The sequence below is a fragment of the Leucoraja erinacea genome, chromosome 9, assembly GCF_028641065.1.
Source record: "Leucoraja erinacea ecotype New England chromosome 9, Leri_hhj_1, whole genome shotgun sequence".
Lineage (NCBI taxonomy): Eukaryota > Metazoa > Chordata > Chondrichthyes > Rajiformes > Rajidae > Leucoraja > Leucoraja erinaceus.
The window spans coordinates 62,708,483-62,726,337 of record NC_073385.1 but is presented as its reverse complement, the minus strand read 5'-3'; the positions used below and the strand labels follow the sequence as shown (position 1 = coordinate 62,726,337).

The following is a 17,855-nucleotide window of genomic DNA, read 5'->3' as shown; positions in this document are numbered from 1 at the left end:
TTGCCATGCCGATAAAACCCTGTTGCTGCAAAGCAGCTACAGCAAGGGTTCCCAACCTGGAGTAAAATGTGTTGATTCTGGATTTGTACATATTTTTTCTCATTGACTGCCAACACACCCCTCTCCCTACACCCACATCCTCGCACATCCCCTCCACACACACACCCCTCCCTCCCATCGCCACCTCCCACACCCCCCCCCCCTCCCCCCCCACACCCCTCCCTCCCCCCACCCACACTCCCCCCCCCCCCCCCCCCCCACCCCCCCCCCCCTCCCCCCCCCCCCCGCCACACACCCCTTCTCTTTCCCCCCTCCCCTCCCACACATAAAGAGAGGGGGGGAGGGAGTGCTGGGGGATATGGGGAAATGAGCTGCGTCTGCGCAGTTAGGGGATATGGGTGAGTGGTGGAATATTGTATTTGGGTAATGGGTTGCGTTAGGGGAACAGGTGAGTGGTGGAATATTGTTTTGGGGAATATGTAAATATTTTATCATTACCACGTAATTTTTTTCGCGAAGATGTAATAACACACATATACTGTATACATACAAGATCTGAATTTTCTTGTGTCCTCGGGTCATGCCCGCCCGCGGCCACGGCCTCGCCCGTCAGGGAGGCCGCCGCCGCGGGCCGAGCCCAGCTTGACGCCCTCCTGCCCGCCGCCTTGCTCTCTGTCCCCCCCTCCCTCTCTATCCTCCTCCCACTCTGCCCCCCCTCCCTCTCTGGACCCCTCCTTCTCTGCCCCCCCCCCTCCCTCTCTGGACCCCTCCTTCTCTGGCCCCCCCCCTCCCTACCTATCTGCACCCCTCCCACTCTGCCCCCTTCCCTCGCCATCTCTGCCCTCTTCCTGTCTCTGCCCCCTCCGTCTCTGCCCCCTCCCTGTCTCTGCCCTCTCTGTCTCTGCCCCCTCTCTGTATCTGGCCTCTCTCTGTCCTCCCACTCTCTGCCCTCTCCCTCTCCTGCGCAGTTGGAGGCTATGTGTGAGTGGATAGGGCGGGGGATGGGGTAAAAGGAACAAATTAATAATATTAATATAATATTTGGGGGGATGGGGGGTTAGTGTGAGTGTATGTGGGGGGTGGTTAGTGTGTGTGACGCTGCAGGCCTCCCCCTCCCCCCCTCCCGCAACCGCACATTGAGGGGACGGGACCCAACGGTCCAATATATTGCTCGGAGAATCAAATACAAAAGTGGGGAGGTTACGCTTCAGTTACATAGGTCAGTGGTCAGACCACATTTGGAGTTATATGACTGTACAGTATTTATCTCCTTATTTAATTTGTTAATACATTGCCACCAATTCGGAGGTTTAGTCTCATTTTCTAGGCGACTCACTGATTCATTCTTCCATCTCCACTAATCTCTCTCCATGCCTAATGCATATCAGAGTCTGAGACACCCGGACCCGAAACAACACTAATCCATGTTTTCTGGAGATGTTGCCTGTTGCTCCAGCATTTTGTATTTTACTCAAGAATTCAGCATCTAGAGTTCCTTGTGCTTCTCTGAGTTGTCCCCTCGGCCCGAACCATCCATCCCCAACCAATTGGTTCTGTAACTTAAAACTAATTTGTATTCTTACTTTGCTACTTCTAACGAAATGTTGTGATAGAAAACTGGAACATGGGAATAAAGAAATGGCGGACAAATTGAATAAGATTATTTTTGTGTCACTCTTCATAGCTAACAAGTCTAGCAATGTGTTGGAAATTCAAGAGTTAGGGGCAGAAATTAATGAAGTTGCTTTTACTTAGAAGGTGCTTGGGAAGGTGGGTGGATAGGACCTGAACCAAATGGACTACACCCCAGGATTCTGAAAGAGGTACCTTTACAGATAGTGGAGGCTTTACTAGAGGTGAATTGAAATGTTGCTCCGCTGTTTAAGAAACGAGCGAAGCAGAAGAGTGGAAACTATAGGTCAGTTAGCCTGACCTCAGTGGTTGATAAGATTTTAGAGTCCATTATTAAGGATGAGGTTTCCGAGTTCTTAGAAGCACATGATAAAATTTTTGCTTGATATATTTGTTGAATTCTTTGAGGAAGTAATTAGCAGAATAGACACACAGTGGATATTGCTTACTTGGATTATCAAAAGGCCTTTGATAAGGTGCCGCACAAAGCTGCTAAACAAAGGGAAACCCATGGTAATAGATGATACTAGCATGGAAAGCGATGGCAGAAGGCAAAGAGTGGGAATAAAGGGGGATTTGTTTGGTTGGTTGCCGGTCACTAGTGGTATTGAGCAGGGGGTCTATTTGTAGAATGCAATTGAAGGTTTTGTGACCAGGTTTGAGGATGATGCAAAGATAGGTGGAAGGGCAGATAGTGTAGAGGAAGCAGGGAGTCTGCAGAAGGACTTGGATAGGTTGGGAGAATGGAAAAAGAAATAGCAGATCGTATAGAACATAGCAAAGTGTAGTAGAACATAGCACTTTGGTAGTAGAAATAAAGGCGTATTTTCTAAAAGGTGGGAGTATTCAGAAATCAGAGGTGCAAAGGGACTTGGGAGTACTGGTGCAGGATTCCCAAAAGGTTTTTACAGGTTGAATCGGTTGTAAGGAAGGCGAATGCAAGCTTAGCATTCATTTTGAGAGGATGAGAATCTAAAAATAGGTATGTAATGCTGAGGCTTTTACAGGGCACTGATCAGACTGCATTTGGAGTATTGTAGGTAGTTTTGGGCCCCATATCTGAGGAGGGATGTGCTAGCTTTCGAGTGGGTCCAGAGGAGGTTTATGAGAATGATCCCGGGGATGATTAGGTTACTGTATGATGAGTGTTTGACGGCTTTGGGCCTGTACTTTAGAAATATATGGGGGGGATCTCATTGATCATCAGCTGATTTCATCAGCCAGAGGATGGTGAATCTATGGAATGTATTGCCACAAACAGCTCTGCAGGTCAAGACTTTGGATATTTTTTTAAAGCGGAGATCAACAGATTCTTGGTTGGTAAGGGTGTCAAAGGTTACAGGAGAATGGGGTTGAAAGGGAGGATAGATCAGCCATGATTGAATGACGGAATAGACATAGAAAATAGGTATAGGAGGAGGCCATTCGGCCCTTCGAGACAGTACCTCCATTCATTGTGATCATGGCTGATCGTCCCCAATCAGTAACCCATGCCTGCCTTCTCCCCATATCCCTTGATTCCACTAGCCCCTAGAGCTCTATCTAACTCTCTCTTAAATCCATCCAGTGACTTAGCCTCCGCTGCCCTCTGTGGCAGGGAATTCCACAAATTCACAACTCTCTGGGTGAAAGTTTTTTCTCACCTCAGTCTTAAATGGCTTCCCATTTATTCTAAGACTGTGGCCCCTGGTTCTGGATTTGCCCAACATTGGGAACATTTTTCCTACATCTAGCTTGTCTAGTCCTTTTATAATTTTTTATGTTTCTCTAAGATCCCCCACCCCTCATCCTTCTAAACTCCAGTGAATACAAGCCATCTTTTCTATGAGAGACATGAGGGGCAAATGGTCTAATTCTGCTACTATGACTTCTGAATTTACAGAAGTTACATACAGATTCGCCACATCTTACTAAACAGCTGGTACACAAAAATGCTGGAGAAACTCATCGGGTGCAGTAGCATCTATGGAGCGAAGGAAATAGGCAACGCTTCAGGCCGAAACCCTTCTTCAGACCGAAACGTTGCCTATTTCCTTCGCTCCATAGATGCTGCTGCACCCGCTGAGTTTCTCCAGCATTTTTATGTACCTTCGATTTTCCAGCATCTGCAGTTCCTTCTTGAGCACATTACTAAACAGCTGAGCGGGTTTGAGGAGGCAAGTGGTCTGACTACTCCAGCAGCTAACTTGTCGACAAAAGGAACTGCAGATGCTGGTTCACAAAAATGTGTTACTAGTGATCAAAGTGACTATTTCAACCAGTGCACAAGACTTCAAGAAGTTGCCTACCCTATTTGTCTGCAGTTGCTCACTCTACTGATATTACAGAATGAAGATTTGCATCTAACTGAAACAAATACAACTGCAGATGCTGCAACCTAAAATTAAAGCAGAAAATACTCCGCAGGTCAGGCCACACCTGTGGAAAGATTAACTAATGTTTCAGGTCGAGGACCTCAAACGTCAACTCGATTTCTGACTGCCCAGATGTTGGATGCTTCCGCATTTTGCACCAACCCAATCATACTAGTTACAGCGTTGGGCTTGAGATCGCTAAACACCTAACCTGAGATGGAAAAGTAATTGCAGGTTTTCATTTGCAATCTTTTGGTTATAAATGTCTAAATGCTGCCCCGACTCCACCCGGACAGAGCCTCCCAGTTCTGCAGACAAGCTGAAGGGTGACGGAAGTTACCGAAAGGTCGCGCTGGGATTCCGGGATTTACCGAAGGTGCAGCTCGAAATGTCGGGCAGCGAGGCGGAAATCGCCGACGTTGCTGGGCGAGATGCGAGGAAATGGACGAAGCGAAGGTTGCGATGAGAAGTCAACGGAAACGAGTGGTGGGGGTGGGGGAAAGCCAGGGACTTGCAGCCAGCGTGGTGCCCAGTCAACCTTCGCGCTCGCTTCGGAAGCGCCAAGAGCGGTTGCCAAAGATGGCGGCGGCCCTGCCGCGCTGCCCGGGAACCCCGGGGCGCGGTCACGTGGTGGGATTCTCGCGCCTCGTCTGACGACGGTTGCAGGTCCGGCCCGAGCGCCGAGCACCGCTGCCCTGCCCTTGGCCATTTGTATTGTGATCAATGCCCACATCTCTCCCGCGGATTGCGCTTGTTTTCATCAACCACACTGTGTGTATACCGACCATGCCCGGACGGGAGCAGCGGGGCTGACGCTGTCTTGGGGCGTGGTCATGTTCATATGTTATTGGAGCAGAATTAGGACATTCAGCCCATCATGTCTACCCTGCCACTCAATTATGGCCGATCTATCTCTCCCTCCGATCCCATTGTCCTGCCTTCTCCCCATAATTACTGACACCCGTACTAATCAAGAATTTAACTGCCTTAACGTGGCCTCCACAGCCTTCTGTGGCATAATCCCACAGATTCACCACCCTCAGTCTGACTAGTGAAATTCCTCCTCATCTCCTTCCCAAAGGAACGTCCTTTAATTCTGAGATTATGACCTCTAGTCCTTGACTCTCCCACTAGTGGGGCGGGAGGCAGAGACGCCAGGCGACATTACTCTTGATCGGCAGCACCTATAGTTTAATAGACAAGGTGAGAAATGCTTTACACAATTTATTTGTTTTATCCCTCCCCTTCTGGCCATAGAGTTGTGAAAGCGAGTCTTTTAAAAAGAGCGTGTGTGGTGTCTTGGACATAGGCCAGAGGGGATAGGATGGAGTCGAGGTATGTAGAAATTAATTCAGTGGGACAGGAGCAAATTTTAAAAAGGGCGTGTGAGGTGTCTTGGACATAGGTAGGGTCTCAAACTGAAACGTCACCTATTCCTTCTCTCCTGAGATGCTGCCTGTCCCGCTGAGTTACTCCTGCATTTTGTGTCTATATAGAGTTGTGAAACAATGATACAAGCCCTTAGGTGCACCACGTCCATGCCAACCCTTATGTCTACCTATATGAGCAATCATGTTTGTCCACATCAGGTCTGTTTCCTAATCAAGAATTTATTAAACATTCGACCTTTTGGAAAGTTATTCTTTGCTACATTATACATTAAACCAAGGTATACAATGATACAGTTTTGAATTACATGATTCTGAAGATCAATGAAAAGCAAATTCATACTTTATTTTTTATATAAAATGTACTGGTTGGAAATTTGAAACAAAAACAAAAATGTTGAAAACACTCAGCATATCAGACAGCATCTGTGGAAAGAGAACCAGTCAATGTTTCAGATGCCAAAAACTTCTGAAGGATTCCGACATTGTCGTTTGTTGCGTTCAATCTTTGCTAATGTACCCAGGACCCAGAGTGGTGTGGGTCCTTGATGATGGTGACATTTTCGAGGCAGCACTTCCAATAGATCCCTTTGATAGTGGGGAGGTCAGTACCCATGATGGACCAGGCAGTGTTCTTAGTTCCTCGACATTTGAGTTGCCAAACAAGCAACCGGTCGATATGCTCTCTACTGTATGATAGAAATTCAAGAGAATATCCATCGACTCAAATCTTCAATAGATCGGTTTCCTTTATGATTGTACCAATGCGCTATATGCAGGACAGATCTTAGGGCCCAAGAACTTGAAATTGTTGACTCTCCAAGTCAACAATCAGCCCCTTGAATTTACTGACATTGAGAGCAATGTTGTTATTTTTGCACCATTCAATCAGACAATCGATCTCTCTCTTATACTCTCTCATCATTATCTGAAATACGGCCAACAATGGTGGTGTTATCAACAAGATGGAGTTGGAACTGTTCAGCCACACAGTCATGGGTATAGAGCAAGAGCAGGAAACTGAGTAGACATCCTAGAGGTCCTCCTGTGCTGGTGGTTAACGAGGAGAATGTTGTTGTCAATTTGTACCCAGTGTGTTTTATAAGCGAGTTCGCTTTTCCGACTGCACATGCCAAAGTCACTATGCATAAAAGCCCTGGAAAGTAGTGAAACAATGGACCATTTCTTCCGTTTTTTCCAACTTTGATTCTTCTAGGTAAGAAAATATTGCTTTCAAACTATGAAATAGTTGTATTTATTGTTCCTTTGTTAAAAGTTAAGATTATTTTGTCAACTTTATTGCTTTATTATACTTTGGTGAGTGAGCGAGATCGTGCTCGGCTGGGGTCGGTGTCGGGCCCGGGTCTGTTAAGTTGCTGCCTGGCCGACCCCATTCCCTCCTGGATGTCTCGTCTCTGTCCAGGGGCGGCCGCACGTGTCGGGCCAGGCTTGCAGCCTGCGCGGGGTGGAGGCTAAGTTGCTGCAGCTCTTTGTGTGTATGGCTGGTGTTTCGGCTTTCGCTGGCGCAGTCCCTGTCGGGGAGTGGGGTTGGGCTGGAGTTGGCACTTCTTCTCCGTGCTGGCTGTGGGCCTGGGCCGCTGGTGTCGTCGGTCACCGCCAGCGCAGAGAAGAAGCACCAACCGCAGCTCAACTTCACAAGCCTGGCCCAACACCTCCGGCTGCCCCCGGACAGGGAGGAGACACCTGGGATGGGACAGGGACGGCCCAGCAGTGACTCAAGAGACCCGGGCCCGACACCAACCATGGACGAGCACGATCGCGCTCAATCACCAAAACATGATAGAGCAATAAAAATGACAAAATAATCTTAGCTTTTAACAAAGGAACAATAAATACAACTATTTCATAGTTTGAAAGGAGTATTTTCTTACCTAGAAGAATCAAAGCTGGAAAAAACGGAAGAAATGAAGGTCCACTGCTCCACTGCTTTCCAGGGCTGTTTATGCATAGCGACCTTTGACCTGGGCATGTGCAGTCGGAATACCGAACTCGCTTATTGGTGAGGAAGTCAAGGACCCAGGTGCAAAGAAGTGTACAGAGCAGGTGGGAACCTCAGACCTCAGTAATGGGAGGTTGTAGATATCTGCAAAAACTCCAGTCAGTTGGTCCGTGCGAGTTTTAAGAACGTGACCAGTTGCACCATCAGTCCAGATGCTTTATGAGGCTTCACCCTATTAAAACATGTTCTGATGTTGGCTGAGATGATAATACCATCAGAGGCTATGGGGGCCCGAGAAGGCACATCAATATCTCAATCGAAGTGTGCGTAGAACACTCAAAAAAGCTGGAGAAACTCAGCAGGTGCAGCAGCATCTATGGAGCGAAGGAAATAGGCAACGTTTCGGGCCGAAACCCTTCTTCAGACTGGAGTCTCCAGTCTGAAGAAAGGTTTCGGCCCGAAACGTTGCCTATTTCCTTCGCTCCATAGATGTTGCTGCACCCGCTGAGTTTCTCCAGCTTTTTTGTGTAACCTTCGATTCTCCAGCATCTGCAGTTCCTTCTTAAACACTGTGCGTAGAACACATTGGGCTCGTCCAGGAGTGATACCTTGCTGTCGCTTGAGTTGCCAATTGGTTTTGCCTTGTTGGAAGTGATGGTGTGCAAGTTTTGCTGCAGCTGCTAAATGTCTGTCTCATAGACAATAGGTGCAGGAGTAGGCCATTCGGCCCTTCGAGCCAGCACTGCCATTCAATGTGATCATGGCTGATCATCCCCAATCAGTACCCCGTTCCTGCCTTCTCCCCATATCCCCTGACTCCGCTATCTTTAAGAGCCCTACCTAGCTCTAAATTGAAAGTATCTAGAGAAGTCCCACCATTCCGGTAATTAACCTTGTAATCCTACGCTGCACTCCCTCAAATTAGAGGACCAAAACTGCACACAATACTCCAGGTGTGGTCTCACTAGGGCCCTATACAACTGCAGAAGGACCTCTTTGCTCTTATACTCAACTCCTCTTGTTATAAAGACCAACATGCCATTTGCTTTCTTCACTGCCTGCTGTACCTGCATGCTTACTTTTATTGATTGATGAACAAGGACCTCCAGATCCCATTGTACTTCCCCTTTTCCCAACTTGACACGATTTAGATAGTAATCTGCCTTCTTATTTTTGCTACCAAAATGGATAACCTCACATTTATCCACATTAAACTGCATCTGCCCACTCAACCAACCAGTCCAAGTCACCCTACATTCTCATAGCATCCTCCTCACAGTTCACACTGCTACCCAGCTTTGTGTCATCTGCAAATTTGCTAATGTTACTTTGAATCCCTTCATCTAAATCATTGATGTATATTGTAAATAGCGGCGGTCCCAGCACCGAGCCTTGTGGAACCCCACTAGTCACTGCCTGCCATTCTGAAAGAGACCCGTCATCTTCCAGTTTAGTGCAAAAGTATAGAAAAAATGTTACATACCAATTCAAAGTCCAACATGCAGTGGAGGTGAGTCGGACTGTACCGTAGCTAGTTTAAGTAAGGACTGCTAAGAAGCCTGATGGCATAGGGGAGGAATCTGTTCCTAAGTCTGGTGGTGCATGCTTTCAAGCTTATGTATCTTATGCCCAACAGGAGTGGGGAGAAAAGGAATGATTGGAGTAGATGGAATCAATGGTGGATAGTTTTTTTTGGCCTTCCATCACAGTTATGTGATGGATGTTTATTTAAATGTAATTATGTTGTGTCTGGGGTCTATTTGTGTGTAATGTATGGCTGCAGAAACGGCATTTCGTTTGGACCTCCAGGGGTCCAAATGACAATTAAATTGACTCTTGACCTGTGTGATGCACTCGGCTACACCCACAACTTCCTGCACTTTCTTGTGGTCTTGGCAGAGCTGTTCCTAAATCAAGCTGTAATGCAATCCCATTGGTGATACTGTGGAAGTTTTAAGAGTAATTGGTGACATGTTAAATTTCCTCTGTCCCCTAAGGAAGTAGAAGCATGGGTGTGCCATGTTGGTGTGGCTTTCTTTAGTTTGATAGTTTCAGGGGAGGGTGGTTTGTGAGATGTACATACTTCACTGGTTACACAGGGCTTCTGTGTGCTCTCAATGCATGATGCTAATCAATTAATTAATGAGTGATAATTTATTGTTACACGTACAGTGAAATGCTTTGTTTTCCATACAACCTAGGCTGTGCACTGGTGTCGCCACGTGTTGGTGCCAACAAAGTTTAAAAAGCACCACACAGTCCTATCTACTGCCTGCAAATTGCAGCAGGCACCTCCTCCCCCCCCCCCCCCCCCCCCCCCCCCAAACCGCACCCTGCCAGTTCTGTTTCACTTTTGGCAGACTATCCCACCCCCTCCCCCCTCCTTTCTTCTCGGCAGCCCCCCACTGGGTCGCCCCATTGATCTCGCCAGTCCACCTCGCTCTCTGTCTCTCCTCGCTCTCGGTGTCACAGTGCCCATCGATAACAGTGGCTGGGGGCTGATTCGGAGTCCATGTGAGCGAGCCGGCCCTACCGGGCGGGTCTTCGGTCTAGAGCGTGCAATGCCCGTCCCTCTAATTGCTGCGGCCGAGTCCTCTGTCATCGGTCCACGGTGGGCAAGTCCTCTGTCATCTGACCACAGTGAGCGAGTCGGGCCTTCTTGCCGGGAGTGTCTCAGCCCACTGCTCACCCTGTGTGACCCGGCCCACTGCTGATACTATTCTGAGTGCACCCTCTCCATTTTTAGAGGTTGCATACCAGAGATTTTCAGAAGTCAGTAATGCCCCTATCCCACTTAGGAAACCTGAACGGAAACCTCTGGAGACTTTGCGCCCCACCCAAGGTTTCCGTGTAGTTCCCGGAGGTTTTTGTCAGTCTCCCTACCTGTTTCCACCACCTGCAACCACCTGCAACCTCCGGGAACCGCACCAAAACCTTAGGTGGGGCGCAAAGTCTCCAGAGGTTTCTGTTCAGGTATGCAGAATTTTTTCAAGGAAGTTTTGAGTGCATCCTTAAATCTTTTCCTCGATCATCCAGACAATCTCTTCCCATGACATGTCTGTTTCAAGAGCCTGGTGTCATTTTAGGAAACTTGCGAATTTTTACCAATTTCATACTTTAACTTTGTTAAAAAGTTACTCTCACAAGTTGTTTTTTTTAAACAGAGTTTTTGACAAAACAGTTAAATACACAACCAGTGAGTAAATTGTTTAGGTATGTCCTGTCCACATAAAGCAAGGCAAATGACTGTCCACTTGGTCAAATCTTAGTCACAGCCTGGAGTTGAATTACTGAGGTAAGGTAAGAGAACCCTTAATCTTATAAAATGACTACTGTTCAGAAGGTGACTATTTGGCACAGTGTCTCAGCTGGTAGAGCTAAATGCCTCACAGCGCCAGAGACCTGGGCTCAATCCTGACCTTGAGTGCTGTCTGTGTGGAGTTTGCATGTTCCCCTTGTGATTGCGTGGTTCTCCTCCAGGTGCTCCAGTTTCCTCCCATATCCCAAAGACGTGTGAATATGTAGGTGTCTGTAAATTGCCCCGAGCATGAAGGGAGTGTATGCAAAAGTAGGACAGCATAGAACTAGTGTGAGCAGGTGATCGAATACCAGCGTGGAGTGGCTGAGCCGAAGGGCTTGTTCCCATGCTGTATCTTTCAATTAATCAACCTTGTCTGTGTCAAGCAATCCAGTCAGTCTCAATTCCCTGCAGGCCTGCAAATTCTTTTGCTTCTAGAGCCAATTCAGTTCCTGTTTAAAACCCATAATTTGGTGTATTTCCACCTCCCTTGCAGGGAATGAATTCCATTTCCAAACCATTTTGCATAAAGTTTCCTTCACATCCATTGAATCGTTTTAATCCATCACTGTGCTCCTGAAACCAGCAATGAGTGGGAACTAATTCTTTCTGTTTACCCATTCATAAAGCTTGATGATTGTGCATATCTTTGTCAAATCTCCTCCTGCATTTTTGCACCACGAAGAAAACCACAACGTTTCCCCTTGTAGTTGAAATCCCATCTATAGAATCTTGGGATTCAATCATTTATTTAACTTAATTTGAACCTATAAATCCTTTCCAAAAATAAATGACTCAAAAGTCTTTACAAATGCTCAAATGTGATCAAACCAGTTTTTTTCTAACAATTCAACACAATTTTGTATTTTGTGCCTCTATTTTGGAAATTAATTCTGTCGTTCAATGTGGCCTGCAGCTTCAAAGATGTATGCCCTTTTACACTCAGATCTTTATGTTTATGCATATCATTATTTAATCTAAGTAAAAGTGACAATCAGGGCAACATTTGACAGTGGCATAAAGGAACCATGTATTTATAATTTTTTCAGGACCTGGGTGTCGCTGGATCCTCCATGAACTGCTGTAATATTGGTAAGTCTGAAGTCGATTGGCAGCCATCAAAGGGGAATCTCCACGTGAAGGAAGATGTTTGTGGTTGTTGGAGCTCAGCTCTGCAAGTACTGTTTAGTTTAGTTTAAATATACAGCACGGAAACAGACCCTTCGGCTCACCGAATCCGCACCGACCGGCGACCCCCGCACACTAACACTATCCTACACACACGCTAGGGACAATTTACATTTATACCAAGCCAATTAACCTACAAACCTGTACGTTTTTTGGAGTGTGGGAGGAAACCGAAGATCGCAGAGAAAATCCATTCAAGTTACCGGGAGAACGTACAAACTACGTACAGACAGCACCCATAGTCAGGAACGAACCCGGGTCTCTGGCGCTGTAAGGCAATAGCACTACCGCTACGCCACTGCGCTGCCCCTTCTAGATCCAAATATCTGCAGTTGCTTTATCAAAGGTGGGCATGTTCACTGATGGTTGGACACTACAATTTTATTTGTAAATTTTATTTAACCAAACAGTACATGCTTGCATATGGCAAGACCTAGAAAACACCCAACATGGATTGATATATCAAGTAGCATAGCTATCACTAAAGTGTCAGATTATGACTATCCCTAGAAAGAGAAAGTTCAACCAACTACTCTTATTATTACTAATGCTCCACCATCATCATTCTGGGAGACACTAGCCATACAAATACTGTGGCTACAAAAACAGGTCAGGTTCTGGTCATCCAGGGACAATACCCAAAGCTTTGGTCTGATTATCTAAAGCGTCCCTGACATAGATTGAGTGTGTAGAAATCTTCCCCACTTACCAAATAAGTGCAGATCCTTTAATGTCTAAATGTCTCCCTGACATCATCAAGGACAAAACAACTTGTGTGATCGGCATACCAGCTACCACCCTAAACACTCATTCTTTCCGCCATCATGCTGAGATTGGGAACCTTGTGTCAGGGTGTCAGAACACCAATCTAGGTCTTAATGTCAGCAAGACAAAATATCTTCGGGGGGGGGGTAACGACAAACCTTGTCCTCATAACAGAGATGCTGTAGAGACAGTCTACTCTTTCAAGTTCCCAGGCATCCATATCAGCAGCAACCTATCCTAGTCCCTTTATACTGATGCAGTGATCAAGTAGGCGCATCAATGTATTTACTCACTGGGTATCTGAGAAGATTTGGTGTGTCCATGAGAATTCTCTCAAATGACATGGATGACCTACAGAAAGTATCCTGATGGGATACATCCTAGCCTGGTATGGCAACTACTCTGCACTTAACTGGTGAACACAACCGAGTTCATCACTGCTTGTCACTGCCTTCCATCTAGTCCATCTTCAGTCCACCCTGGCCGTTGCCCTTTCTGACCTCTGGGAGAAGATACAGGAGCTTGAAAGCCCAGATAGTCAGACTAAAGAACAACTGCTATCAGATTCCTAAATCAATCATCTCTTTCACTGTCCTTTGCTGGAGGTGCTGCCAAGTGCATTTACTCTCAACTACCTCATTTGATTATCCGGTTATTGCACATGAATCGTCTTCTCACTACTTCCGATTTCAATACAATCTTTATACCATTCTGCTGGGTTGCATTGGTCCTGTATTTACTGTTGTTTCTATCTTTACCATGTATACTGTTCATGAACTTCATGCAAACAAGGAATTCCATTGCACCCTGGTATACTGTATGTGATAATAAACAAAATCAATCTAAATCTGAATATATGCAGCTATGAGCCTCCAAAGCTCTGTTGGAAGAGAATTCTAAAGATGGGTGAAGAAATTGATCCTCTCAGTCCTGAATTGCTGCCGCCTTAGATTGACAGTGACCCCCAAGTTCTACACTCCCCAGCCAGCTTACATCTATCTTGTCAAATTTATTTTAAGAATTTTGTAAATTTCAATTATATCACATCTCATTGTTTTTAACTCTTGAGAGCATAGGGCCAGGTCTCGTAATTTCACATCGTCGGTCAAATTTGCCATTCCAAAAACCAAATGGATAATTACTGAACACAAATTTGAATGCCACATTTCCTTCTTTACAATAGGGAGTACATATTATTATATGTATCTCATTGGCTGTAGAGTAGTTTGTATTTCTGTAAACTATCAAAGATTATAATAGTAAATCATTTATTAAGGAAATGAAGAGATGATTCTTTCTGGTGTGATATATTTGTCTACAGAGGGTGTGGAAAGTCAATAGCAGGAGTAATCAAATTTAAATTTGTTGCTTTTTAGTTTGCTGGTCTTCAAACTGATTTTTGTTTTTTGAAGATAAACTATTTGCCCATTCTCTTTCAGAACACCCAAGTGAACTCGTCTAGCAGTTTTTTTTCTGGTCATGGTTCTAGCATTTCTTAACGCTTGCTGGTCTTTCTCCTCTCCATGTCTGAAATCTGCTAAGGATAATTCCAAACCTGTAAACTAAAATCTGTCTGCCTATCCTGGTGGAAGAGAAACATCCTGATGAAAATCACAAGAATTCTCTCCAATTTAAAAACTTTCACGAGAATCCAGAAAATGGTTCTTCTGGTTAAATGCAGCACAAAAAACAGCCCTGCAGTCCACCAAGTCTATTAACCATCAGGATCTAATTTTTGCATTACTTCTACCCTAACAATGTTTACACTTCTCACATTCCCATTAAACCCCTGCAGATTCTACCACACACCCATGCACTAGGGGCTATTTATAGTGACCAATTAATCTGTAAACCTATATTTTTTAGATGTGGGAGGAAACAGGAGGACCCGGAGGAATCCCACTTAGTCATGGGAAGAATGTGCAAACTCCACACAGGCAGGGTCATGTTGCTGTTTAAGGGACTAACATTTCCTACTTTCCAACAATGACCATATCAAAAGTATTCCGTTGGTTGTAAAACACTGGGATGTGCTGAGGTTGAGAACAGTGAAAGGTCTTTGTCATGTTTGCTGTCAGTTTAGGAAAGAATGCCAGTCAATCAAAATAACGAAAAGGACAATTGGAGATTTGGCCATTTAGGTATCATCTTGTAAGTCTGGCTTAAATTGTCATTTTTAGTGCCAAGTAATTCTGAATAAAGTTCGGACTAGGTGGATTGTCTCCTTTTTTCACCTTTGCTTTCCCCCCAAGTTCATTTGTCTTATCATTTCTTTGGTCCCTGATTTTTCTTGTTTCCCTCATCCACAATTCCCTTTTGTTCCCTGCTGCATTGTTGAACAGCAGTGCAGTGACAATGAGGGAACCTCATAAGACCCTGGAAAAGAAGGTTTCCAACCTTCTGCCCACCTCCAAATCATTTTATCATGAATAAACAATGATGGGACAAACATAGAAACTGAGTCAGTTTTCAAACTTACCTGAACAAGCTGAACTATAGACAGCACACATTCTGATCTGATGAATGATACATACCTTGGACAACGTAAGTACAGTTTGAGGAACTGAGCCCTTAGATATATCCTCCAGTCCCCCCACCTATGGCCACAACATACATACACCCAGAGCTCATAATCTGCATATTTCCAGCTTCAAGCTGCTTGACTAATTACATGAGAATGGTGTTTTTAAGAGAAATCTGCACCTGAACTAGAATGCTGATATTGAATGGCTCCCAGAAGATTCCTTTGTGAATAAACCTGGTCAGCATCAGTACCCTGGAGAATTGTAAGCCTGTATGTCTCAGATCTCTGATTGCTGACTCTGATTCAGAGCACTGAACTGGTTCTGACTTCCATTGCAATCAACCCATCACTGAGTTAAACATCTTCGGAAATGAGTTGCCCAATGGCAAATCCTAGTGACATATTGTAGTATCTCCTTACTTAGTTGCTCAACACATAAGGAGATTATTCTGCTCATCAACTCAATGCTTGCTTCAAGCAGAAAAAATCCTATTAGTTCTATTCATGCTCTTATATCACTGCAGCTCTCTGTTTTATTCCCTCTCCCGTGCCCCTTTGGTTATTTTGCCACTTATCTACAATAGGAAAAATTTACAGTGGCCAATTAACCTACCAGCCCACGAGTCTTTCATTTGTGTTAAAAAAACTGGTGAATCCGGAGAATCCCGCACGGTAACAGAAGAATGTGCAAACTTGACACTCAGAGTGGGATTGATCCCGATCTCTGGTGCTGTGAGTCATCAGCTCCACTAGCTGCACCATTGGCTAATAATAATGTCTTGATTACCATTACTGAGACAGAGGTTCCCTTGAACCTCCTTCAACCTCATCTACTGTTCTGTTTTGAGTGAACTATATATAAGCGAGACCAAGCATAGACTGGGCAACGGTTTCACTGAGCACCCTTGCTCAGTCCGACTAGGCCTACGTGAACACCCGGTTGCTAAACACTTTAACTCCCCCCCCATTCCCACACTGACCTCATATTTCACTTGGACAGCTTACAACCCAGCGGTAAAGAATAATGATTTCTCTAACTTCAAGTATCCCTTGCTTTCCCTCTCTCTCTCTGTTCCTCCCCCACCCTAGTGCTCCAACTAGTTTCACTGCCCTCCTGATCCATTTTACTGTTTGTACATCTCGTTGTCACCTTCCCCTCAGCCAACAATAAACCATTCTCCATTTCCTTGAACATCGTCTGCTTTGTTCTGTTGATTTCACACCTTACCCTTCCATAATCTCTAGTTTCCCTCTCCCCTGACTCTCTCAGTCTGAAAAAGGGCCTTGATCTGAAACGTCATCCATTCCTTCGCTCCAGAGATTCTGCCTGTCCTGCTAAATTACTCCAGCATTTTGTGTCTGTCTTTAAGTGGGAAATGTTACAGTGCTCTCCATAATGTTTGGGACAAAGACCCATCATTTATTTATTTGCCTCTGTATTCCATAATTTGATATTTGTAATAGAAAAAAATCACATGTGGTTAAAGTGCACATTGTCAGATTTTATTAAAGGGTATTTTTATCCATTTTGGTTTCACCATGTAGAAATTACATGTGTGCTTATACAAAGACCCCTCATTTCAGGGCACCATAATGTTTGGGACACATGGCTTCACAGGTATGTTGCTCAGGTATGTTTAATTGCCTCCATTCAGGTAGAAGAGAGCTCACAACAACTAGTCTTTCCTCCAGTCTTTCCATCGCCTTTGGAAAATTGTATTTTTGTTTATCAACATGAGGACCAAAGTTTTGGCAATGAAAGTCAAAGAAGCCATTGTGAGACAGAAAAAAAAGAATAAAGAGCCTGTCCCACTTAGGTGATTTTTCTGGTGACTGCCGGCGACTCTCCTAGTCGTAGCAGGTCACTGAAAAACCGGCGACTGGAGCCCCCTACGATAATGTCTACGACAAGCTACAGCAACCTACCACCTAATCAACGGCAAGCTACTGACAACTGGCAACCCAATCGGCGCGACTTAAGACGTCCACCTACGACCACACCTACGATAACCTACGTCCACCCGCGACAAGCTACCATCCTGTCAGCGACAACTGAAGACATGTGACGTCATTTTGGCCTCTAAAATAATGGAATCACCCAGTTTTTCTATAAAATGCACATCCTCCCAAAATTTTTTTTTTAAATTTTCTTAATGCAGTATAGTGCTTGTGTTTGTTTTATTGATCAAAATATATGAAAAGAGGTTGCTTTTCAATGCAGTTCAATGCTTGTGTTTGTTTTATTGATCAAAAAATATGAAATTTAAATATTTGAAAGTAATGCCATGAGACACTATTCTGAAATATATCTTTATAGATATTAAGATTTTCCTTTATTAATATTTAAACAAACAGAAGTTTTAACAACAAAAAGAGGTTTATAAGAATATACAACTGTGCATACAACAATAAATATTTAAATGATTATGTATTTTAATCACATAAAACTACTCCCATACCCCAAGGAGGGTCTTCGAGTTTCAATAAACTTCAAACTTCAATAAAACTTTAAACCAATTAAACTTCAAACTTCAATAAAAATTTAAACCTCAAACTTCAAACATAATACAAGTATAAAAAAACTTACAAGACTTAACATCATTATGCTTGGTGGTGATCTGGGTCCATTAATTCAGTGTAAGTCCCACTTGCATCCTGGGTCTCTGTTCTGGGGGTACCCCCTGGTGTAACGGGTTCAGGTATGGGTGTGTCAAGGCTGGGGTAGTTTGTGAATGCAGCTGAGGGG

The 17,855-nt window shown here is 44.7% G+C and overlaps 1 long non-coding RNA gene across 2 annotated transcripts; it reads left to right on the top strand.

Annotated features, from left to right (window-relative positions):
• The first annotated feature begins 4,233 nt into the window (after nucleotides 1-4,233).
• LOC129700481 (uncharacterized) lies at nucleotides 4,234-17,442 on the top strand. 2 transcript variants are annotated; one of them, XR_008724070.1, is made up of 3 exons: nucleotides 4,234-4,442; nucleotides 11,682-11,724; nucleotides 16,765-17,442. It is a non-coding gene; the product is annotated as an uncharacterized LOC129700481 (long non-coding RNA). The 2 variants fall into 2 exon arrangements; XR_008724069.1 differs by lacking the exon at nucleotides 4,234-4,442 and adding an exon at nucleotides 4,665-5,189 and having other exon boundaries at nucleotides 16,765-17,440.
• The last annotated feature ends 413 nt before the right edge of the window (nucleotides 17,443-17,855 follow it).